The sequence below is a fragment of the Gallus gallus genome, chromosome 20 (genome assembly GCF_016699485.2).
Source record: "Gallus gallus isolate bGalGal1 chromosome 20, bGalGal1.mat.broiler.GRCg7b, whole genome shotgun sequence".
In the NCBI taxonomy this organism is placed as follows: Eukaryota; Metazoa; Chordata; class Aves; order Galliformes; family Phasianidae; genus Gallus; species Gallus gallus.
The window spans coordinates 8,965,233-8,989,287 of NC_052551.1; the positions used below are offsets into that span (position 1 = coordinate 8,965,233).

The following is a 24,055-nucleotide window of genomic DNA, read 5'->3' on the forward strand; positions in this document are numbered from 1 at the left end:
GGATATGCGTATGTATATATGTATATATTTGCTTTGTTTTTTAATGTGGATTTTTTCAGCTTATAGCTCCACCCACATCATAGCTTTCTACTCTTTATTCTCCTGAGCCTGACCAGGGCTGCTGTGCTGAAAGCAATGGGAATCCTGGAGCCCAACACTGCGTGCTTGCATGGGTGCACGTGCAGATGCATTATTCTGAAAAATAAATCAACAGCCACTCCTATAAGCTCACATTTACAGGCTGCATTTCCCACTGCATGTTTTTCTACAAGACCAAATCAGGATGTTCATGCTCATGAGGCAGAAGATTTGAGCACTGAACACTTCCCCACCCAGCACAAAGCCAACGCAGGAAATCCTGCTGCGCTCCCATTTTCCACCCCTGCAGAAATGGTGTCATCTATTCTCCCTGCAACAGCAATTCATGATGTCAGGGACGCTGATGGCAGCACCAAGAAATCAGCTGAGCCTCCGATAACGGCATTTGCACGTTTGGCTTCTTTATTCTTCATGCTTTACGATTTAGAATCCGTGGTTTAATCTGCGCCCAACACCTCGCATAGGGCTGTAAAACACCCGCATGGATCCCAGCACAGACACAGCAAATGCGCTTCTCTATTGTCAGACATGGCTGTCCAAGGCCAAAAGAAAGAGGTCACCCATAATAATAAGGTCGACCATCACCATGGTATCTGAGCGCCATTTGATTTAAAGAATGCCGTAAGAGTCTATGGAAAAAGGAGACGCGGCAAAGGAAAGGCACTCAGAGTAACTTCAAAAATAATTGCAGTGCAATTAAGATGTGCCACCAAAATGAATATTTCAGATCAGAGTTCATCCCCAGAGAGGTGCTGGTGTTGTAAAAGTTAAAAACCTCCAGGATCACATCCAGGCTTGATCAGGCTCTCATATGCAGCTCCGTGTTAAACTCAAAAATGCATCTGTACCAGAAAATATCCTCCCTGGAACACAGCCCTGTGTACAGAGCTGCAATGGCCATCAGCATCTCAGGAACCCCTCACACCGATGAGCGCTGTGCTCAGAAGTGAGCCCTGATGCTGAGATATGGAGCAAGGGATGGGAAGGAGAGAAAGGAAGACGGAGTGGCCGTGGTCAGGCTTTGGGGCAGGCTTTGCATTGCACCAGCAGCACCTCCAGCTTGACTCCTTCAAATTTCACCATTGAAACGCACGTGGGCAATGACGCTGAGACAGATCAGCAGAATTTCCTTTGTAACTGATGTCTCCTTTAAAGAGATCTTTGTTTTAAACGAATCTTGGCTCATTTAAAATACCTCACTTGAGAGTCTGTGCTAGCAGGAGAGTGGGCAGGGCTGCGATCCAGCAGTGCAGGGAGGTGCTGGGGAAATGCAGCATTCCTCAGCATGCAGTTTGCAGGTGAAGCTGCCAGAGCTCTCAAAAGCACCCTCAGCTGTGATGGTATTTCTGCTAGGAGACGAACAGGGAAGGTCCTCAATCCATCCCCCTATGGCTGCTGCTTAAATCCAAAGTGTTAAGATGTTCAGGACTGACAATGGGGCACGAGGTCCCTCCAGCCGGGCAGAGGGCCACACTGCAGGCAAACACAGAGTGGCTTTGTTGCCTTTTTATCATCCTACCATACAGCAGGCTTTGATGTTTATTATGAAATATTATGATTTAAGTGACTATGGGAGTTCATGAAAAATGACCCCTGTAAGCGCTGCCGGGGAATCAGTAAATTAGCACATCTCTTAGCATGGTCCTGCATGTTCCCCTACACGTGCCCAAGTGGACAGTGCAGCAGCCTAAGCACAACGTCTCAAAGTGATTATCCTATTAGGGGCAATCATTGCAGTGGTTTAGTCCTGTGCTGTATCATTTATGCAAATGAGAGGAAAGCTGAAGTTACTGTTACTTTTAGACAAAGTGCAAATAAGCTTTTCATTGCATATTAATGAACTGCTAATACCACAGCTCTTCCGGACCCATCTTTATGCAGATTACAGTAATGCTGTTTGCACAGTTGTATAATTTGAACTTTTTCATTTCAAAGCACTGAGAGTAAGATTCAAAAACAAAGCCACGTCCGATACCCTGGAAGTTAAAACCAACCAAACATCCTTCCCACTGAAAAACAGATTTGAAGCTGTGAACTTGGTGCACTCATCCATAGAATCATGGAATCGTTAAGATTGGAAAAGACCACTACGATCATCCAGTCCTACCATCAACCCATCACCACCGTGCCCAGTTAGATTCACTGAAGTGAAGCCACTCCCTGGCTCTAACCAGGGAGGTTCACCTCGTCTGCCTTTTGTGTATTAAGATTCGCTGTCAAATATGAAGACTTTTGAAAAACAAAGACGTGACTCAAGCTTGAAAAGATGGGTGCTTAGTTGGAGAACAGGCCAAGGGAAGTCTGGATGTGAATACTACTTGCTTTTGTGCTGGAAGATAAAACCACGGAGAGACGTGGAGACAGTGATGTGCTCAGGAATGCCTGCAGCTTGCTGAGCTGTGGCTTTGCTGGGAGCAGGAAGGCTTCCAGCAGGAAGGCAGACAGGGAGCACTGCACGCATGCTGTTTCGCTGAGGAGACAACACACCTCTAGGGAGGTTCAGCAGCCCTGATTCCAGAAGAGAATCAGCAGAAGGGCTTGATGGATCTTAATTTTTTTTAAATTCACTTGTTCTATTTTACTGCTACCTGATATAGTACTGCACAGTCACTAATAAAAGCTATCCTCATAAAACCTTCCAGCTCATATTTACAGCGCTGCATTTGAATGAAATTAGAGGCGTGTGGGAGGTGAGCGTCTCTTGGAAATACCACGGAGTGCAAAAGGAAGGAGCGATGGCTGCCCAGAGCTCACTGCTCGTGCCCCAGGAGGGTTGTGCAGGGGAGTCTGCCTGAGCCTGGTGCTGGATCAGCACAGGACAATGCCAAGCAATGCGTTCCTCTGCCTTTCCATCCCCCTTTGCTGTTCTTCCTTCCTCCCTAGGCAAGGATAGCAAGGTTTGATGGTAATCCTTTGTGAAATGCTCGTGTTTCTACAGGGGTAAAGCACTGCATTCAGGCAGGAGCACTATATATGTTTAAATGAAGGGGTGTGTGGGGGGGGTGGAATTGTCATCCTTTGTTACAAGGAACAGAAAACCTGAATTTTTGGTAGCTCCCATCTTGCGGGGGCTCTGCCCAAAGCAGCACACACACAACAGGATGATCCATACAATGCCAGCACCTACACAGGAACAAGCATTGCTTTCCTTGCAACCACCAAACGAAGAACTGCTGCCGAGGTTTGGGAGGGTGGGTTCTGGCTGCAGAGCTCTCAGGCTCAGCGTGGGGATGGAGGTGACACACCGGGTGCTCTGACACAGCCCCTCTGCTGCCCATCTCACCTCCCACGTTCCTGTTTGCCCAAGTCATCCTGGCCATTACGAGCACTCAGCAAACAGCACGGATGCTCTCTGCAAGCGTGCGGTGCAACGCTCAGATACATAATTGATGCGAGCTTACCCTTGAGAGCTGTTGTTGGTCTCCTGGGTAAGTAATAGGTCTTTTATTGTTTAGACTTAAAGATCTCTTGAGCCTCTTTTAAAGACGTGCTCTGAACAGCTAAGAGAAGGAAAAAAAAACGCGTGCAGGATATCTATAGGTGACTCCATGGGCGAGAAACCAAAGCTGCTCTGTCCTGCCCCACATTGCCAGACAGGTCCTCAGTGAAAAAGGCTGAGCAGAACTTCTGCCTTGTAGAAGGCAAGAGGGCTGGATGAGGACGAGGTGCTGGGGGACTCCACCTGGCTGCTACCCTCCAGCCTGGGGCTTCAAGGAGCTCACCCACAGCACTGCTGGGGCCCAGGGACCACTGGCAATGGGAGGCAGTGGAATCTGAGCCAACAGCTCTTAAAAGTTAGAGCGTCACTGTCTATCTTTGCTGATTGTTAGGAATGTGCTAGCCCCCCACCACACTGATCTGGGAGGATTACAGAATGAACTTCCTTGGAGGCACTGGGCAATCCAGTCCCATCCAGCTCCATGAACCCATGCAATCTTCTCGATGCAGGCTGAGCAACCATGTTCAGAAGGAGAATGGGCAGGGGATTTAAGCAGGGGTATGCTCATGATCAGTTCCCTAATGAGACCCTGGAATCCCACATGGGTGCTTCTGGTGCTCCACCAACACCATCACCACCATCCCTGGAACACCATCACCACCACCTGTTGAACCTCTAACACCATCACAGCCATCCTTCAAATTCCATCACAGCCATCCCTCCAACACCCCCATGGCCATCTCACAGATTTGCACAAGTTCAGCATTTCCCTTTCTTACATCTGTAAACATCCATCTTCCCTACTTCCAGTTGCACACAGGGTGGGATGGAGCTGGGGCCGGGGCATTGGCCACGCACATCCACGGCCCATGGGGACTTGTGGTGGCATTCCCTTTCCTGTGGGCCTGCCACGTGTCATTAGGGAGCAGTGCCCACTCCCTGACCTGGACTTTTCAGAGCAAACAACGGGCTAACAGCCAGCACAGCACAGGCCTGCTCAATAATTACCATTGGCACTAATTAACGCTATGAGAGAACTACAGAGGAACTCTGCCCCACCGTATTTAATTTAGGAGCATAACATGAACTGCAGTGCCACCTGTAAACACCTGACACAAACGGAGCCTTCTGTACAACACAGCGGGGTTGAGGAGGTCAGTATTGTTTTTCATCTGCACACAGCATTTGCTTTCGCGTTTCCTCCTATAAATGACCAAATTAAATTTGCACCATTACTTCATTTGGGCTCCCCTCCTTTTATGTTTCACACACAGCATTATTAGAGACTCACTGGAGGGGTAAAGGAATGAAGAACAATGCAAAGATCATAATGAAAAAGATGTGCATTTTACACTGCATAATAAATGTGTGTCCATATCAATGTAAAACACACAAATGGCAATAATTTTACACTGAATATTTTCCTGCCTTTAATTAAAATAAACTAATAAAGATTTCAGAGATGCATTTGCTTTAATAGAATGCAGAGTTATAATTGGTGACCTATTTTAAGCAATTTAATTTCCCATGACCTGTTTTCCAAATTAACATAGTAATAGAAGAATGTTTATTGTGTTTGGGAATATAAGTTTCTCCTTCAAAGATGTCATATGCCTTTGTGATTTGATTTAAAGGTGTATTCTTTTATTAAAATGTTCATATAAAGAGCTTATAAATTATGCAAATGTTTCTTTTTATGGCATTTAATGAGCCTAGAATTTTAAATCAAAGCACAATCAAAGAAAATAAACAAGGACATCTTGGAGATTCAGAAGATCACTTTAAAAAAAGCCTATCAGCGAGGTCACACTGAATTCATTTGAATCCCCTTTGGCTTAAAGAGTTCACGGGCATACTTTCCCCAACTACTTTATTATGTTTGTGTATTTGTATGGACCCACCATGACTTAACCCATGACTGTTTGGAGTTGGCTCCTTCCTCAATCTTCTTGAACTCCGGCGGCATTGAGTGCCAAGAGCTGATGAGGGGGTATGTGAGAAAGCCAACGGGATATTCCCCTGTGCAGCTGGGAGGTACCTGAGTTATTCACAGGGTGCCCAGAGGCCCTATGGGCATGGTGAGCATGGCCAGGAGTACATCACCTGCTCCTACAGCTGGAGCTGAGCCTAAGCACAAAACCTGCCCTGTTAAGGAATGATGCACAGATGACCTGTGTGGATGGCGGTCTTATGGATGTGAGGGAAAAAAACAACTGCAAAATATTTATGTATATTCTTCCTTAATTGATTTTGGCCAGCATTTTGTGTTTCTCCTGGTCTTTGTTAGTCAGTTTGAGGGCAAACTGCCCGACAAAACCACAGATTGCAATCCCTCAGGCGGTCGCTGCATAGGATGAAGGTGCTGTGGGAAAGCAGGGCAGTGTCTGTGTCCCCGTGTGCAGGAGGTGACACCTCACAAGGCAACACACGTCCTGCAGGGATGGGTCTGTGTGCTGCGGGGCGGTAATCCCGCTCTTCATTATGGGATTACAGGGCAGTGATTTGCAGGGCTCCGAGAGAGCTGCAGGCGTTCAGCAGGAGGGGATGGACACGAGATTAAGGCCAGAGCATTTAAAAACAAAGCAGAACAACAGAGGAAAAAACATTGATTGTCTTGTCAAACACCCTGTGGGTAGGAGCCCATCCTCAACTACGAGGGGACAGCGGAACGGTTTCAGGGGGAAATGAAGGGTTGATGAAATGTGTCACCTCTGAATGAAAGCACTGCTAAAGTTTGTTAGTTCAATTATTTTGCTGCGTTGAAATGCTCTGGATCGTTTTCTAGAACGAGTCACTCCTTGATTCTTACAGCAGATAAATGGATTTGCCCTCCATACACGAATGCAGGTTTTGGGGTTTGTGTACGGTCAATTCATAGTGCATACACTTTGCCAGCGGTCTGTATACACCTGCAGAAGGTACAATAATGAGAACAGTGCTGCAGCCATGGCTTGCATAAAGCCTCATCACCATTGGGAAAGAGGGAGAGAGGATGGAGATTGCACAGAGCGGGGTGTGCCACGGTGCACTGAATGAAACCCTCCGTGCCTGAACAGCCCTGCTGTGCTGCTCTCCCCAGGACATCCCCAATCCACTCCTGGGGTGCATGGGACCCCAAAGGCATGAGGTCGGCAGGAAGGAGCTCCTCACAGTGCGTGTGGCTCTGTAACTGCAGTGAGGAGCTGAGCACAGCCCTGCACACAGGGGATGCGCCCAGCAGCTTGCTGCAACCCCATCTGTTAAGAATTTACAGCTTATGCATCCTATGGCATGGGTTGGGATAAGTAAGAAAGAAGTGCTCGGCCTGGTTGGGGGATCTGTGCAGTCTCTAGCTGCCTGACACATTCCTTTTAGTATTTTGGGGAACTGATATTAAAGACATCAATGATTCATCCATCATCGATAAACATGCTGAGATGTTCAATAAATGTGCTTCAGCAGCAATAACTACAGAGAGGCGTACAGAGATAGAGGGATTTATCTCCCCGTGTTTCAAATACAATTCCTGAGGAACAGCCCGAGCTATATGGCATTTTATGCTCAGATCCAGGTTCTGTACCGTGACAATTCCAAGCATGCAGCCCATAAAGCTGACGGCTCTGCCTGGCAGGAGCTGTACAGCCGGATCACAGCCAGCCTCCCCGGCCTGCGTTTGGGAAGCATACGAAGAAAAAGATAAATTCCCCACTATAAGAAATTTACTGTGTGTTTCTGTTTTATTATTTGCTCTTTATAGCCTTACTAAAGGACCAAGTGGCTGAAAGGCTCCACCAGGGAGACTCAGAGGGAATGTATGAGATGGTTTTGGTGGAGCAAGCGAGACCAAATCGGTCTTTTTCTGCAAAGACCAATGCTAAGCGAGTGCTGATTTATGCCTGCCTGTTGGGCTGCAGCCCTGCATCCATCCATGTCCCTACAACTCTGCTCTGTCAGCCCTTGGCCTTGGTCCATGCAGACACCCACCCAAGAGCAGGCTGGGGCTCTACCATGGGCAGCACTGGAAGAAAACACTAAAAGACAAATAAAGAGAACACTGCAGCAGCCTGTCCACTGGGGATCCTTTACAAGCATTGATTTCTGGTCTTCAAGAGAGGAAAAGGAAAAGGAAAATGTTTCAAGAGAAAAATAACAGCCGCCAAACCACAGGCTTCAAGCTGCCTACATTTCCTATGTGCATGCTGCTGGATCCCATTGCAATGCCCTGTGCTGCTCCCACCCTGCTTCCAGCCTAGGGAATGTCAGCAGCTCTGTGTAGAAGCTCTCTCCCTCCCTGCATACCTGCCCATCCCACTCCCTTCATCACCCTCATGGTGCCTCCCTGAGCCCTCTTCCCACTCACCCACTGCTCCTCAGCCCAGCAGGAAAAACCCCACTGAAACAAATCATACCAGGAACTATTTAGGACACAGAACTCCTCCTGTGGTTACCAGCCTGGAATATCCACAGAGCTCTGCCCTGACCTTACGTGCCTTTGGTTAAAGGGATGTTCCATGGTTAATCCAGCTTAGAGATGGATTAACTTTTAAGGATGCAGAAATGTCCCCAGGCCAAGGAAGGTGATGTATTTTTGGCCAGTTGGAATGGGCAGGGTTAGCGAGCAGCTAGAGCTTAAGAGAGGTGCATTTAGATACAAATCCCAGCAGAAAAAAAATATAAGTAAAATAATGAATTATGTAAGTGAGTAACCACCAGCAGGACACCGGCCAGCTGCCATCCTGCAGATGTATTTGTACTCCATGAGAAATTCAGAGAAGCACAGAGATTGGAAAGCAGACCCCCTCTACAGCCTTGGTTCTGAAAGGGGAAAGACAGAGAAGGGGAAAATAATTCAGGAGGGGAACACAAAAATATGCTGAATAGAAAAAGAACTGAGGACTGAAATTGATGTCAACTGCAGGCTTTTGTTTACCCCTTCCAATACACACTGGGTCGTGTCCCCAGAACAGCTCCCACACATTGCTGCTCCGATGGGGCAGGCCCAGTATGCACGGAGGAGCTGCAAAATGGGGGTGACCTTGGCCCCCCAGGTGGGGATACTGCTGGAAATGAGCCCCAAACTTTGGGACGTGGCCAAGGAGACCGGGACGAAGGCTGGGATGAGTGGGACAAAGATTTTCATGTGCATTTATGCACTGAGAACTGCAAATCCAGCTTGAGTCATCCCCCCCATCTGAAACAAGGCTCTCAGAACATTAGAACATTTAGAACATTAACAGTATTCACGTGCGCACCAACAGAAGGGTAGATTTTAACACGCCTTTTCGAGCAAACTCTTTAATATTTTAATGCATGCTTCTTGTGGTATTGTGCAGCTCTGTGCCCGTGGATTCCTGCTGACTGCAAAACACACACTCAGTGCGTCTGCTCTGGTTGCTGCCTGAGGAAGGGATTTGGGAGGACGATTCCTGCTTGCAGCGAGCATCAGAGCTGCAGAAGTCATTGCTGCTCCCCGCTTCCCACCTCCCATAAACCAGGGCTAAGCCTCTGCTGCTCCGCTCAGCCCTGAAAGTTCCATGTTCAGTATTAAAAAGAGGTGATCCTTCTTATGGTTTTACCTCTGTTGTCATCGACCGAACTGTAATAAGCAAAAATAGATGATGAGAAAAATTGCCCTTAAATAAGAGTTAGATAAAGAAAAAACCATCAGTGCAGATCTGCCATGAATTATTCAAGCAGCTCCAAACAGGAATGGTCACAAACAGCGGGACAGGCTCTGGCCAGTCCATGTGCTGCACACATCCCGCAGCCACCCAGGCTGCACGTCCTCTCACTGGTGAAGCTGTGTATACAGAATTGTGATGTCTTGAGAAACTCCAAGGGGACTCAATATGTTCTTCTTTGCCTTCCAGATTGCATATATATGTTTCAAAGCCGTTCTGTGTATCCTTCAGCATACAGTGCCTCTGTTCAAAGCCTACATGGCTAGAAACGACGGCTGCCGAGCGCACGTTCCCTTGCAGCATAATTAAGAGCAATTCCTCATGAAGATTGCAATTCTGTTACCATGATACTGACAATTATTGAGATGCACGTGGAAAAATGCACTGCCTGCTGCCTAAACTTGTGCAGTTGTGCTTATACCGAGGGGGCTGCAGCCACCATGCAAGCCGACTAGCAGAATGTGGCACATCAACAGCAGCGCTTGAACCCTACTACATTTTCCAGGGCGCTGCACGCAGAGGAGAGCAGCAACCTGCTATTTGCTTGGCTGAGGCTGCGGGGAGCTCCTGTCCCCTGATTCGGTCACGGGGGGACTTTGCTGATGCCTGACCCCTCACAAAGCCGGGGCCCTGCAGCCTTCCTCCCGCTCCTCATCCTGCCCCGACGACCCCCAGCCCCTCCTGCTCTGTAACTGGGTCAGCTTCTGTACTCCTGCACTGCTCTGCCCAATGCAGAGTGCTTCTGTGCAGTCCTCCGGGGTAGGAATAAAGAGGAGATTGATGCTGTGGAGAGACAGGGAGCGCGGCACAGGAGCTCAGCTCTCTGCTGCCAGGGCTGCGTGGTGGGGGGGATTACATGGGCAAATATTTACATTATTGCTTTTTACAATATTTCAAATGAAAGTTTAGAATGTTACAAATACGAAACCTGCACGAATGAACTGTTTTCCTCGGATGCATCATTTTCCCTAAATGCAAAGTGCGAGTCAGGAACCTTCGCTTTTTGATTTTCTTCACTTCCTCCTTTTTTAAAAATAAGAGCAAAACCCCAATGCCAACCACATTCTTTTGCTTTGAAAACAGTGCACATTTGCACGCAGCTACTGCTTGGGAGTGTGCCTCTGCTTTGCCCGAGGAGCACACGCCCGGCTCCGTCCCCGCAGTGAGCGGCAGGAGCTGCCATATGGAGGTCACCTTGTCCAGCTCCAGAAATAGCTCTTTTTCTGAAGCCGGCGAGGGAAGGAGCTGCAGAGAACACGGAGGAGGAGGCTGCCCTGCATCCGTGGTGCAGATTGGTGCCGGGCTGCAGCATGCAGAGCCTCGTCCTGCCTGAAGCAGCGATAGCATCAGTCTGCAGACACCCGGCTCCATGGTTTGGAGGGGTTTGGAGACCTTCAGCATCCCAAAAAGAATCTCCAGGGGAGGCGTCCTTGGAGAGTGGGCAGCAGCTCCAGCACAGGGCTATGGGCATGCATGGTGCTCTGTGGGATCGGCCCCATACTGGGGATGGGTTTGGGTGAGGGGAAGCAGCAGCATGGAGGGGGCACAGCCTGGACCTCCGTTGCTGCATGCCAGCCCCAAGTGCTATCCCTTGGACACACAGACACGCTGCTGCCCATCAGCCCCGGGCTGCGGCAGGGATTTCTTCTCCATGCACAGGAAGAGAGAGGTAGGAGATCAAGATCAGCACCTCGTGCAATGAAGCTTTTTGCTTCATTCAGCTTTTGAGATACTGACAGCTCCAAAAACGCTACCACAGGACTATTTGATAGCCAGCGAGGGGCTCAGCCGGCTGCCAGGGAACTGATACCTTCATCTAAAAATAGGCTGTCACCTGGAATGTCACAGTGCTCACAGACCTGAAGGCACACAGTCGTGCTCCCATTGCAACACCCCGCAGAACAATGTGAAAATCACGGAAACGTTGCAAAAAAAATAACAATTTGGGGGAAATTTAAAAGAGGAGAGGATGGGGAGAGGAGAGAAAACTGCTTTCTCTCCTTCGAGTTTGGAATTATTTTGGAGCGCACCTGAATTCTGGCTTAGCACCAGCCCTCTGTTGGCCCCGATGCGGTCTGCAGCTCAGGGCCGTGGGGATTGCACGGGGCAGCAGCAATCTGACCGCGTTGTGCTGCACAGAGCTGCCGGCGCTCCCCGTCCTGCCCAAACGCTCCGCTCCCGTTTGGCAGCACGGGAAGGGAAGAGCACTGATCCCCCCACGACATCTTTTTGCATCCCACAGGCTGCAAATCCCCGGTTTGATCTTGTTCGGCGTGGAACATCTGACACGCCTGTGATGGGGAGGCTTTAACCGCTCTTATTCCTTCTTGTGATACCCATGACTATAGGATTGGATAAAAGGGATGAACAGATGGATGGAGCGCGCGCACGCACCGCAAAGCCTTTATCTTTCGCTAGGTGTTGGTTTTAGCCATGCACGGTATTTTTAAATAGCCCCTTCTCTTTTTTTTTTCCTTTCCCCTTCACAAGTTTTCCTCCGCGTTCCTCCCCTCGGCACTCTCTTCCCCCCTCTCCCATACAAACACTTTGAGCTCGAGTCTTGATACCGACAAAAACACACCCACGGCGCGGCAGCCCCGAGCAGCGCTCCCTTTGTCCTCGCTCCTTAGAAGCTGCAGTCGCTGCTCAGACGAGGCAACGGGCCTCCAGCACAAGAAGTGTGTTTTTCAGAACTTAATGTCCTCTGCCACAGATGTCGTCTCCGCCAGAGGCTTATTAACACCTCAGAAGAGCAAAGCCCTGCCCACAAAGGGAAGGGAATCTAAAGAAGATACACAAACAAAGGAGGTGAATGTTAAAAGCGGCTAATGAGGGGGAAAAAACCCTCCACCTTCCCATCACGGCACTTCAGAACAAGTAGCATCGCCAAGCACTAAGAACCTGGGGATTAAAGAGACAATTTAGGAAGGCTTGATGCGGGGAATGGAAATCTCCTGGAGGACATTAAAGGAACACAGAAGATGAGCGCACATATTTGGGGAAAAGAAGAGAAACCTTAAAAAAAAAAAAAAAAAGATCTAGACGCATGCATGCGGACAACTTTGCAAGGACTAACCGAAAAGCTGTTTGGAAATAATCAGGCACGTTTATTTCCTAGAAGGGAAATTTAAATTTAAAAGGAAATTGAAGCAGCGCTCCGGGAGGGGGACGTGCACAAAGCGGTTTCGTTATCAAAAAAAGATGTGCGTTCAAAGGGGCTTACTGGAAAAGCAAACCTGCTTGTTTACAACCCTTTTTGTTTAAAACCAATCCTCTTAGAAACACCGAGAAGTGCTGCAGTAAAATACCCACATCGTCGGCTGCTCCTTTTCGCTTTCAAAGTGCTGGGTGTTGATTTTCCCCCTGAGCCACACTGGGTCCTGCTCAGCAGTGACTTTGGATCCCAGCTCACTGAGGCCCATGGGCATCCCGCAGGGCTCACAGCACCTTGAGCCACATGGTGAGGTTTTCCTGCCCTGCCCCATCAAGATTTGGGCCAGAGAAAGACATGGTAAGGTGGGGAAAGCTGGCAAAGAGAAGGCAGTAGATCCCAGACACTATTTTCTCCAAGGCAATGACATGGAATCAAAGAATCATGGAAATATTAAGGTTGGAAAAGACCACTAAGATCATCTAGTCCAACTATCAACCCATCCCTACCATGTCCACTAAACCATGTCCCTGTTGGCCACATATACCCTTTTCTTGAACACCTCCAGGGATGGTGACCCCACCACCTCCCTGGGCAGCCTGTGTCAATACATCACTGCTCTTTTGGATAAGTTTTCCCTAATACCCAACCTGACCCTTCCCTGGTGCAACTTAAGGCCATCACCTCTTGTCCTATTGCTGACTGACAGCAGAGGCTGACCCTCACCTCACTCCAACCTCCTTGCAGGAGCTGTAGAAAGGGGTGCAGGTGCTCCTGTGCTCCTTCAGAGGGAGATTTGGGGACCCAAAGAGCTGAGATCCTTGCTCTGGTCTGGGAACAAACCCTTCAAGTGAGGCTTCTGCTGGGAAAAAAATGGATGAGTGAGGTGTAATTATGGGGCTGCAATAATCACCAGAAATAAACAGAACTGAACAACCTGCCAGGACATTCAAAAGGGCACCATGGCTGAGATCAGACACAACAAGGACAACAAAATCAGCCCTGGAGGTCGCTGCTGTTTGAAGCAATGTTTCATATGGAAATGAAGAGCCCAGAGAGGGACAAGCTGGGTGTACCACATGCATAATGCTGGGGCTGACATTTGTCCTCTACACGGCACAGATATATTGCATGGGTTAAGGAAACTCCAGGGGTGAAGGGTTCCAGCAGCACTTGAGGCAGCACAAATGTGCTTCAGGAGCTGAGCTGCGAGCAAATCCCATCACCTTATCCCTGAGATGGCTCCTCTGTCCATCTACTATGTGATGGATCTTCATTTTTGGTACCTGGATGCTCTCCAATGCAGCTGTGCACAGAAGAATGTATGGAGTCTCAGTTTCACCCCTATAGGAAGTGTCTCATTTTGGGTGTTGGAGAAACTAAAGTTTTTCAAGATGTGATTCTGACGTGACCCAAGCCCAGCTCTGTAAGCAGCCTTAATGGTGTGATGGGGACTACACACAGGGCACAGGATGCTGTGTACTTCAGATGGCGCAGGCTTGGACTGCTATCAAGGAGCTGAGCCTTCTGCAGAGATTAACGAGCTCTACAGGTGCGGAGGAGGAGCTGCTCTTCCAACACAGGAGAAGAAAAGCACATGGTATGGAGAAGTGCCCACTGTCCCTCTTGCTGCTGAAGCTGTTGAAGAGGTGCCAGGAGGGAGAACTCACCTCTGAAAGCACTGTAGAAAGGAATATGGCCGACCAGAGAGGCTGTAATTAATGCCACAAACCCTTGCAGGTGGCCTGACCACAGAACGGGCTCTGCAAGGCATTTCCAGATCCCAATGAGCCCCAGTGGCACTTCCAAAGCCTTCCTGCCCCAGGATGGATGAGGGCTGCATCCCAGGTGCTGGGAAAGCACTGACATCCCCGGGCATGCGCATGAATTGCTTCAAGGGACGACTGCGGATGGCAGCAAAAGCAATGTGGTAATAAGGGGGAAAGCTGCTGAGACGATCAGCTGGCATGACATTCCCCAAACACTGCTGAAGCCTCACAGCTTCCATATGGCTCATCAGACACATACAATAACATGATCGCTCAGAACATTCAGTCCTATAGAAGGGAAAGAGGAAATACAAATGCACACAGATGATGCTGGGAATGGGACAGGAGCAAATCCAGCCAAACAGGGCCTCAGCAAAGACCTCATCTCTCTGCTATTCAGAGAGCAAGGTCTTTAGGAGAGCAAACGGTGCTGCCAGCCCTGTGGGAAGCTGTGGCTGTTCCCTGGAGGCTCCCCGGTGTCCTCATGTCACCAGTCCCAGTGCTGCCCAAGCTGTGTTCTCCACTGCCAGCAGTGCTTTGGAAAGGACCAGCCCTGCAGTGAGCTCCAGAAAAACTTCTCAGTCACGGCTTGTAGCCATGAATCCTTCCCCAGCCCACTGAGGCTTAAATAGATGCAGCTTCAGTTCCTGTGATTCCTTTCCAAGACTGATAAGCCAGCATCCTCCTTGCTTGGTTCTCAGTCATCTGGTCTTCAGTTTTGAGAAACTATTTCAGTTCGACAAACCTGGCTTGCCATCTTTTCCCTTCTATGAAGCTTCAGAAGGGAAAAGGATGATTCACCTTTCTTATTATTATTACTTTTCCAAGTGGGGGGCTCCTTCACGCAGGGTTGCTTATTTCCAGCATCCATCGCATCGCTTCTCCTGGCACCTGCAGCTTCTTTGATCCTTTCTCTTCCACCACTGAGGGGCTTGCTTATTTTTATTTATTTCATAGGCAAAGCCTGATTCTTGGTTTTCTTGTCAAAATCCCTCAGCCCAGCTCCTTGAGGAGCAAAGCAGTCGTACAGAAAATTAATGAGAAATTCTCATTCCATCCCTGAGGATGGGATAATTCCAGTAACACTCGGAACCAGCTCTGACCCTTTTAGAGCTTTCTTTAAGAGGAGGATGCAGCTGACCTCGTTATGCTCCTCGATGCTACCAACAGCATTACCAGTGCCACCCCAGCACTGCAGCACAGCTTTGCTCTCGTGGCTGTCCCACGGTTGCAGTGCTGGCACTCAGACAGCACAAGGATGACCTGCATGCTTATGGCCTCTGCATAGGAAGTGTGAATTTTCAGCATTTTCCTACAGTGGGAAAACTGCTGGTTGGTTGAGGCTGCTGGATGTGATGCTCTCCCCTCATCCTTATTGCCACATCAGCAGTGCCGGAGCATCCTCTCCCTGTGCCCAGGGCTCTCCCCCTGCTCTGCTCTGCCGCGTGTCGCCCTGGGAAGTGTTTTGTGATACTTTGGGTCTCTTGTTAACAGTATTCTTCGCTTTGGGCAGTCTTTCAACTCCATGAAAGTTACACGTTGTTTTCGTTTCTTCTCAAGTACCTCAGGTCAAAGAAAGACCGGTGTCAGTGGCTTTAAAAGCCTAATAAAGTCTTTCATCCATAGACCTGCTCGCTGGCGCAAAGTCAGGGAAAACAAACTAAGTCATCGAGTGTTGTTCAAACTGTCAGATCCTTTTCAGCACGCTCTTCCTGCCAGCCTGTTCGCCTGTGTTTGGGGGCTGGGATGGGGAGACCGGGAGGGGGAGAAAGGGAAAAAAAAAAAAACCCATGGCAGAGAGCCCATGGAACAGCTGGCGCCTTTCCAACCACCCACCCCCACCCCCCACCCCCAACCACTTCCAGCCTGTGCTGTGGGCACGGGCGCCTGCCGAGCTGCTCTGCCACAAAACCCCTTTCCGACAACTTTGCTCACAAGTGCCACCCCGCTCCCAGCTTGGCACCCCGCGTCCCCACCGCCGCCTCCCAACGCTGGATGGCTTCCAGCGCTTCCAAGCCCATTTAACCGCTCCCTTTTGTTGAGCGGTGCTAAGCCTTGATCTGATTTTATCGACTCTGCTGTGCCAAGAGGAGGAGGATGCTGAGGGGTTCAGAGGATCCTGCAGTGAGCTGAAAAGCTGCAGGAGCCCTTCAGCCTTCGGGAAGGGCTTTGCCCACTCGGCAGAGGCCCTGGAGGAGAGCGCGTGCCACTCACAGGACCACACAGGATGGCTTCCACTTGCCTTTGTGCACGCTTCTCCCTTTAAAAACTTCATTATTGGCATGTTCGGGAGTTGAAAGTCAGTGCCACGCTGGCTGGCACTGTCCTTGATGGGTAAATAGTTCTTTGTGCTGTGCCTGTTTGGTGCTGCTGTGCCCAGGAGGAGTGCAGCAGGGGTGGGGGCAGGAGCGGGACCTCTGCTCTGAGCACAGTGCTGATCTGTGAACAGCCAGGGAGCTGTTCTGCATGTGGTAAACCCAGCGTGGTTACACAAACTACATCCTTTTAAAACACATTTCCCTTTTCCATAAAGCAGGCAAAGCTGCCTGCATTTAGAGCTAATTCCTATTCCTTTGTACAGAGCAGCATTTGGATGCCCTCTTAAGGATGCTCGGTTTGAAAGCTTGTGTATCAACATCCTTTGCTCACAGCTCCAGCCAGTCTCCCAACATTGATGGCAGAAGGGGGCAGGAAGGCAACATGGCAGCCACCCTTACAGACCTGGAATCAGCCTTTCCCCACCGAGATCACCAGCCATGGGGAAGGGCAATTTGGTACTCACTCCATACCCATCGTCCCATCAGTCCTGTGCTGCTGAACTGGGAAAGGATGTAAGCATCTCTACAACTGCTATACATCTAAATGGACAAGAATGGTTTCTGGTCTGCAGCAGTTTGCACCCGTCAAGGCTCTGCCCTCACATACCCAGCGTCCTGCTGGGCAGCCACCGACACGTTTTTAACTTTCCCACTCTGGCTCTGTCCTCCTCTGCTTTTCATTTCCCAACATAGAAAAAAAAAAAAAAAAAGGAAGTAATGAAGTGGTCAACAGAAGAAGGAGTGTGTTTGAGACAGATCCTATCCAAAGCCTGTACAGATACAGAGATTCGGTGATATCAAAAATAGCGTGGCCTGAAACAGTGTCACAGAAAAACAAATTACACACAGACAATATCCAAGCAACTGTCTTTGGCCCAAAGCAGTCAGATAGCTTTGATATCCTGCAGCTCCACGGAGGATAACAGGCAGCTGAGTGCGAGTGCTGAAGATCACGTTAGCCCTACTGGATTATTCAGGTCATGCTAAACAACAAATTCAGCGGATTAAAAGAGCCCTCGTTCCTGCTGTGCAGTTATAACAGTCTGCAAGTTACACTGAGGGCTGGGGATGCTATGGACGTAGCATGTCTTGTGCAGCACTTTATAGTCAGACAAGCTCAGCAAGGGGCATTTGCCTTCCTAAAAACTACCATTGACCCATTCCCGCTTAGGAACATTGAGAAACCAATGGGCTCACCCAGCAGCTCTGTGAAAATCTCTTTGCCAAGCCATGCAGAACTCACTTTTGTGTCTGCAGTGTATCAGCATTGTATTACCATGACAAAACCAAATTACTGCCATTGAGGATAGCCTTTGCGAGCACAACAGTCCTTCTATAGTAATATACTTGTGTGCACAAATGATGGCACAATGGAGTGGATGTGTAACTGCTAGAGGACTGCTGGGGTAGCAGCACAGTGCTTCAGCTTTCCTTGTCTTACCCAAGTCACTCTGCATGCAGGTGTGAGTGCAAGGCTCCATGGTGCAGTGCTCAGTGGCGCAAACTCCCACCCCTTCACAGGGAGCAGAGTTGGGGTCTCCTCTCTTCCCCTCTGCCCATGCTGGGTAACTTGTAGGAATGAAATACAGTCGAGACTTTTACCTTTCTCAAAACAGGTAGAAATTAGGCAACAGGCTTGAAAAATATGATGGGAACTGATAGACAGACACATATACATGCTCCATGGGAGGGTGCAGAGCTGCTTTCCTGAGCAAACCTGGCTGAAAATGAAACTGGTCAGCCCTGAGTCAGTCAGGACACGAGCATGAGCCCATCCTTGTACTCTCAGAGTGCTCCTCTGAGTTCAATTAGCAGCGCAAGGAGAGGGATGTGGTTCAGAGCAAAGGGCTCAGCCATACATGAGGATTCCAGAGAACAGTTCCTACTGAACCAACCTCAAGCAGCAGCTCCAGAGCAGCTCTGGCCTCCCAGCATGGCTCAGGTCCCACAGCAGCCCATAAAGGCACAGAGACAGGAGCACCCCCCACCCACAGTCACTGCCTTACTTACACCAGTGTGTAAACTCAGGATACAATGACATTTTTAAGACACGCAGCTAAGAAAGCCCCCAACAAATCTAAATGTTACTTTGCATGGCACAACGATGGTGGCACACCAGTGCCCAACAATGTGATCGAGGCTTTGTCACAAAAGTTTGCAGATGCTCCTGGGTATTTTTTTCAGCTGAAAGACATCAACTGTGAGCTCCCGCAAAGGGCTCCTTGGAGGTGGGAGATGGCAAAGTTGGACATCCCTCGCTGGTGGATCACTGAGCAGATGGGAAACCACAGCGAGGGGCTGCCACGAGTTTGCTGTTTCTTTAAGTCGCTGATGGATTCACACATGATGCAAGCAGACACAGCACAGCACTTGCATCTTCCTGCATCAGTGATTCTGCAAACACAGATCTTCCCACCCTCCTCTTCCCCTTTCCAAAGCCCAGGCAGATTTTTGTCTGCAACTGGATACAATCGCGCTCTGCACACAAGCCCAGCAAAAACAAAACATCCCATTTTCAGCTCACAGAGCTGCCGTGGCAGAAATAAATATTATTTTGTTTGTTGGGGTTTTCCTTTCTCATTGCTGCCGTTTTGTTTTCCGAAATCACTGTTCTGCCGAGCAATTTAACAAAACCTATTCTTCCTCGTGCAAGACTTCACAGCTAGCTGCAAAGGAGCTGGGTCCTCATTAACAAATCCGGCCTCTCCAAACCAACGCCCAAACCTCAGCCTCCAGAGAACTTCCTAAATCAATACATACAAGATATGCACTCGGCCTCCTGCCAGGCCAGAGGGAAGGCATCAAACAGAGATTGCTGAAGCACTGCTGTGGTTTGCGAGCAGTGGAAAACCCCTTTGGTTTTGGCTCTGCTTGGAGCATGGTTGAATGTGGGACAGAGCAAGCCACTCCTTGCTCCCAAACCCATGTCAGTATCCATTTAAAGACACCCAAGATGCTAGCAACTGCAGAATGAAGAAAACCATCAACTCTTACCTTGGGTTTTGTCTTGAGGGTTCTTTTTGCCAGCAGGGACCACTTTGCAGGGATTTTTGTAGCTAGGAAAAAAAAAAGCAGATATGGTAAGCAGAAATCAAAAGAAGAAATCACATCAGTGTGTCATTTTTTAAAAGTTCTGCTTGTTTTATGGATTATTTTGACTTTTCCCTGGCATCACAGCTGATCAGACTATAAATCATTATAAATTGATCCTCAATTTCATTGGAAAACATTCATGCTCTGATCTGAAGTCACTTGTGACATGGTTGCTCCTCTTCCCTATCATTCACTGCAGTCAAAACTGACGGTATTGCCCGTACTGCTCTTGGACACCCCATCATATCCACCTGGGTGGTTTATCACCAAACTCATGGCATGACTTCCTGCTCCCCAACCAGACAATTGCAACAGCTCAGGACTGATAAATGATGAATTTCCACTAGCCCAACTCTTAGGGTAATCACTCACAGATACCAGGGCAAATTTATCCAAAACTTCTGAACTACTCCAACTGAATGTAAGCACTCACTGAAGGAGCTGTGGAGCCCTGGCCTTCCTCCCATGTATCACACAGTCACCAACATCAGCCCAAATACATTCAAACCAAAAGAAAGCACCAAGAAGAGACACCAAGCCCGTGGCCAAGGGGCAATGGGTTGGGAACATTCCCCATACAGAACTGTGGGATTGTGCCTTCTCAATGGCCACCCACAGCTCTCAGAGAGCTTAACCAAATGGAAACAGAGACTCTGTTCTGAGATTTGAAACGAGAAATGATCATACAGAAAAAATACAGAAAAATAATCACCAAACACTCCATATAATTTTGGTGCCATTTGGTATCAAGGCAATATAAATTTTGCTGCCTCCTGTGCTGCTGTACAAAGCAGTCCCAGATATCCTTCTGTTTTTAGCATGACAGCAAACCATCCTCCCATTGGCCCTAAAGACCATTCACGTGGGCACAGGGAGGGCAGAAGCACAGCACTGCTCCTCTTCTTCTTTTCCGGCCTTTGAAATAAAGCGGATCCTCCTGCATGTGCTTTTATTAAACCACGTCCCCGCACCGTGAGCTCAAAATGACACTTTTGAATAATTTAAGATAACGATAATAGAAACATTAAAAAAACTCTTGTAGAGACCAAACCCGATTCCTTTCACAGCTTCTGAATTAGTTTTTCGCTTGTAGCCACTTCTGCTCTATCTTAAGAGCTATAAAAAAGCACGAGAGAAGGGAGAATTAGGAAATTACTAATGCTTTTCTTTTATTATTTTAAAGCACCTATTGCTTAAGCTCCTGTGGTTCTATTCCTGGATTCCTGCACAGCTTTCATCTTCCCTCCAAGCGTTACATGGGGCATTGGTGGCCTGCAGCCCAACGGGGATGGCTGTGCCTGGGCCTCAACCTGCAGCTGTTGGGTTCTGTTATGCTGGGGATGACTGCTTGTCTCAGCTGAGCCCATTGGCCCTTCCTCAACACCTGGAACATCCATGCAGGAGACAGTGGAGATGATCCCATTGGGAAGTGCGTCCACGTACACCACCATGGGACCACAGCTCTGAGCAACAATGGATGGGGCTGTTCAGCTCTGAGGACCAACGGATGGGGCAGCTCATTTCCAGGATGGAAACTCCACTCAGTGTGAATGATGTGTTCCTATAGCTGCTTCATGCTGGGGCTTTGGGGGATTGTGGTGCCGAGTGGCATTTCTCCTCCCTTTGGATGGGTTTGGAGATTAACTGCACAACCAGAGGGCTGCTGAATTATGCTGGGTTTTTCCCCCACAGGAAAAAAAAAGTGCAAAGCCCATACCCCAAACCCCATCTCGAGCCGAGGAGGAGGAGGAGACCCCGCAGCCCCCTCCCACGGCGCGGGCACACAATGGGAGCCACGCACGCCGCCCGCCCATCCAATCTCCCGGCCATACATCCACCCCGCACGCCCCACAAAGGCACATTGCCGCCGCTAAGCCTATGGATTACTGGCTCAGGCCCTTACAAAACCCCTCTGTTGCCACGGCAACGGGCCAGGGGTTGCTATGGCATCCCGGAGGCAGCCGCGGGCCAATCCCCGCAGCCCCGGTGCGGTGCGGGCGGACGGCGGCTGCTGAGGCATGCACGGGGCTGGGCGCGCGCCTGCTGAACGCGGCCAACATGGCCCCCGTGATTAGGACCAGCACGCTAATGAATATTCATTGGGCTGATTAAAGCAAAGTCAATTAACTACTTGACTGCTTGATTTTGTGCTGGATTTTACTCTTCTCTTTTAACCGTTTTGCCACTGGGGATGCTCTTGTTCTCCCCCCCCTTCATCTCCCTCTTTCCTCCTCTGTATTTTCTTATCCTGGCAATTAGGGTTTCCATTTATTTATTTATTTGTGACTTCGTGCTTTTCACTGACAGCAACCCGTCCTGTTCCAGTTGTACAGCTTCCTTTACCCCACCACTAAATCGCATCCCTCCATGGCCACCATCTTCCACTGAGCCACCGGTGACCCAGAGGGTCATGGGGGAGTTGGTAAACCCCACACACGATGCAATCCCAACCCCACAGCTCAGCAGTAATGCTGATTCCCTGCTTTGCAGTGGGATTCCCCCATATCAGCACAGCCTTTGTTTTATAACAGTGCGCTGCTGCGAGCCTGCCCAGGACTGGGAAATCAGTTTTATCCTGATTTGGGAGCTCAGGATTCCATCAGATGGACAGCTCAGACCCGATGTTCTTGGAAACCTGGGGGGATGCTAAAATAAAACAACAATTCATTAAAATGGTTTTCCATTCCGAGAGATGTCTCTCTCCTGGTGCAGCAGTGATGTAATAAGGCTGCAAAGAGGGTTGCATATTTTATAACGATCATTTTTCAGGATGTGCCTGCAAACTAAAGCATGTGATTAAATTAAAAATAAATGAAAAATTGTTGGCCAAAAATCAGCATTTGTGAGTTCAGCCCTTACAACCTAACCAGGGAAAATACATTCGTTTCCATCATGTTCTCTGCCTTGTTTCGAAAATTCTCTCTCAGGTTCTTGTATTATGTATAGAGAACTCTTTCAGAGAAAGATGCATTTACATGATCGCTGGAATCTCCTGGAGGGGACTCATTAGTGCTTGTGAGCAATGCCCTGATAGATAGTACCATGCAAAAGCTGAGCGCAATCACCCAGCGCTGGGGCTTGTATCTTTGTCAGCAGCTGAAATACAAAGATGCAGGAGCAGGCAGAGCCGGCAGCAGATGAGGAACAGCATTGGCTCCACTGTTGGATGTTCAGTATTCTGTGCAATTCCGCTATTGCAAGCAAATTTGTATCGCTAGTCATTGAATCACAGGCTCATATGCATAGAATAGCGCTGACCTCTTTTAAGAAAAAAGCGGCTGCCGGAGGCTGCTAGCCCAGATAGGTGCTGTTTAAACTGGGGAGAGAAGAAGGCATTTCAACCTAAAATATTACAGCACGGAAAGGGAATGAAGTGAGACGGAGCAGAACAGAATGGGCAAGTTTGCACTGTGTTGAATTGCACGGCGCAAAATAAAGAACCAGATCAAGTTACATAAGCTCAGCAGACATACGGCTTTTTCTGTTCTTTGGCTAGATGGTGCATATATTTACGTGCCTTTCTACTTCTAAAAGCAGACTGTTGCTTTTCCAGCACAACACTAACAAGAGGAAAGCTGGGAGCTACAGTGCTTCCCTGTGGAAGCAGTGCAGTGGGAGCATCACCAGCAACCTTCCCCTACCACCATTACCCAACATGCAATCTCCTCGCTCGCAACCAAAGATTTAGCAGCAGCTCAGGCTCTGCTCATCGCTCGGGTTCCCCTCGTGGTAGCAGTGTGGTGGAAGGAGGAAATCGCAGTGGCAATTCGATGTGTGCCGAGATGCTTCACGGTTCTGCCATCCAAACCAGAAATCTGCATAGCAACACCGAGCCCCGCAGGCTACTCACGTGCTTACCCAAACCTGAAGAAAGCCACAACAAATTATCACCTATTTACAAACTAAAAGAGCAATGAAAGAAATGGAAGGGGAATGCAATACGCTGCCACGTTCGGCCAAAACAAAACGTGAGTTGCAAAATAAGACAGGTTTGTGTATATGCACTGGAAATGTCTCCACTGTTTAACTGGGGGCGATATGCAAACATAGAGGCGTACACACAAAGGGAAGGAAAATGATTTCATTTAAAATAGAAAGATATTAGTTGGATACAGATGATATCTGGGTCACAAATGAAATGGAGTCAGCAGCGATGCTGAGCTCTGCCTGCACTGTAGGAGGAAGGATGGATGGTGGAAAAGGGCCGCAGTGCCCCCATTCCTGGTCAGGAGAGGCCATGGCACCCGGTGTGCAGCTCAGCATCACCAGGCAGCAGCAAATTCATACGGAGGGACCCTGCCCAGCTCTTTCCCACAGTTCTCCTCATCTCCCTTCCTTGGGAATCTAATTCTGCTCGAAGGAAGATGATAAAAATGATTTAATTCCAGGTAAAATTTGCATCGCTGAGCTGGGAAAAGCATTCTATCCCGTGCTGTGGGCAGAGCTACACTGTTACTGCGCTGACATTGTGAATGGCAATGAGAAAAAATACTGAGAGACGGTCATGTGTGTGCATGCATACACGC

General features: G+C 48.9%; 1 long non-coding RNA gene and 1 other non-coding gene across 2 annotated transcripts in view; both read right to left on the reverse strand.

The window, feature by feature from the left end:
* LOC771200 overlaps positions 1-24,055 on the reverse strand; it is a 131,260-nt gene that overhangs the window by 86,947 nt on the left and 20,258 nt on the right. The window contains exon 2 of the long non-coding RNA XR_213475.5: positions 19,431-19,492. This is a non-coding gene — a long non-coding RNA (uncharacterized LOC771200). The remainder of the gene's footprint in view (positions 1-19,430; positions 19,493-24,055) is intronic.
* On the reverse strand, positions 20,955-21,054 carry MIR1746 (microRNA 1746). Its single transcript, NR_035245.1, has one exon. It is a non-coding gene; the product is annotated as a microRNA 1746 (primary transcript).